The sequence below is a fragment of the Musca domestica genome, unplaced genomic scaffold (genome assembly GCF_030504385.1).
Source record: "Musca domestica strain aabys unplaced genomic scaffold, Musca_domestica.polishedcontigs.V.1.1 66, whole genome shotgun sequence".
Classification (NCBI taxonomy): Eukaryota; Metazoa; Arthropoda; class Insecta; order Diptera; family Muscidae; genus Musca; species Musca domestica.
In genome coordinates, this window is record NW_026712376.1 from 112972 (window position 1) to 114996 (window position 2025).

Sequence of the window (2025 nt, forward strand, 5' to 3'; positions counted from 1 at the left end):
TCGAGATAGCAACATACTTCGCCGTAATAAGCGTATTTCAAATAAATTGTTGTGTTGTTTTTTAGTGTTAGCCTAAGGCGTTGTGGGTCAATGGTTCTTATTAAAATCATATCCCAATCTGATCCGATTTAAATATAATTTAAAAAAAAATTACTTTTACACCAAACTCCGCCACACCTTTCATATTTCATTGAAATTGGTGCGTCAAATATGTGAAATCGGCCGAGAATATATATATGGGAGCTATATCCAAATCTTAACTAATTTCCAATTAATTTATCACATTTATTATTATAACCAAATTCCGCCACACATTCTGAATTTCATTGGAATCGGTCATATATATCGTGTTTGGTGCATAATATGTATGAAATCGGCCGAAATATATATGTTAGCTATATCCAAACCTCAACTGATTTCAATATAATTTGGCAATTTTTGCTGGTGCCAGATTTTGTCCCTCTCGCTTTGGGTTCATCAAATATGTGAAATCGGCTGTATATATATATATGGGAGCTATAATCACATCTGAGCGTATTTGAATATAGAATATAATTTATTTTTGTACCAAATTTAGCCACTCATGCCGAATTTCGTTGGAATCGGAAATACGTATCGTGTTTTGTGCACCAAATATGTGAAATCGGCGGAAAATATATATGGGAGCTATATCCAAATCTGAACCGATTTTAATATAATTTGACTAATTTATTTTCTAATCAAAATCCCGTTACATATTCCAAATTTCTTTGGAATCGAACATACATATCGTGTATGGTGCATAAAATACATGAAATCGGTCGAAAATATATATGAGAGCTATATCCAAATCTGAACCGATTTTAATATAATTTGACAAATGTATATTTGTTTTAATTCCCTCTACACATTCCAAATTTCATTGAAATTAGAGATACATAGCGTGTTTGGTGCATCAAATACATGAAATCGGTCGAAAATATATATGGGAGCTATATCCAAATCTGAACCGATTTCAATTTAATTTGACAAATTCATTTTGGCTCCCAATTCCGTTACTTATTTTAAATATCATTACAAATGGAAATACATGTCGTGTTTGGTCCACCAAATACATGATAACGGCAGAAAATGTATATGGGAGCTATATCCAAATCTGAACCGATTTCAATATAATTTGGGAAATCAATTTTTTAGATAAAATCTATTACACGTTTCAAATTTCATTGAAATTGGGGATACATAGCGTGTTTGGTGCATCAAATGCTTGAAATCGGCTGAAAATATATATGGGATATATATAATTTGACAAATTTATTTTCGGCTTAAGTCCTGTCACACATTCCAAATTTCATTGGAATCGAACATTCATATTGTGTTTGAGGCATCAAATGAACGAAATCGGTCGAAAATATATATGGGAACTATATCCAAATCTGAACCGATTACAATATAATTTGGCAAACTTATTCCAAATTCCGTAACGTATTCCAAATTTGTAGACTGTATCTTCAACCAATCAATAGATATGTGCATATAAAATCTAAATTTTTGGGAGGTGCCTCCGATTCTGATGCTATATCTCCAGTTCCAAGTGGAAATTCAAAAATGTATATAGCCTATGTTACTTTCAGGCGATGTTACAGTATATATGGAAATTTTCAGGAAAATCTATTCAGCGGTTTTCGAGTCCATAAATTACAAACAAACAAACAAACATTTTCCTCTTTTATAGATATAGATTCTCTGCTGAGATATTAAGTACCCACAAGGAACTCCTTGTGTGGATTTTCAGACAATTCCGTTGAAAAATGTGGGTAAATTTATCAAAATACCGAATATTGGGGGTACCGTTATATGGGGGATATACGATACGTGGACCGATATAGATAATTCTCTTCCGAGGTATAAAGTACACATAAGGAACTCCCTGTATGGATTTTTTTGGAAAAATGTGGCTAACATTATCAAAACACCGAATATCGGGGTGTACAGTTATACGGGGGATATACAGAGGGTAGAATACTCACAAGGGACTCCTTTTGT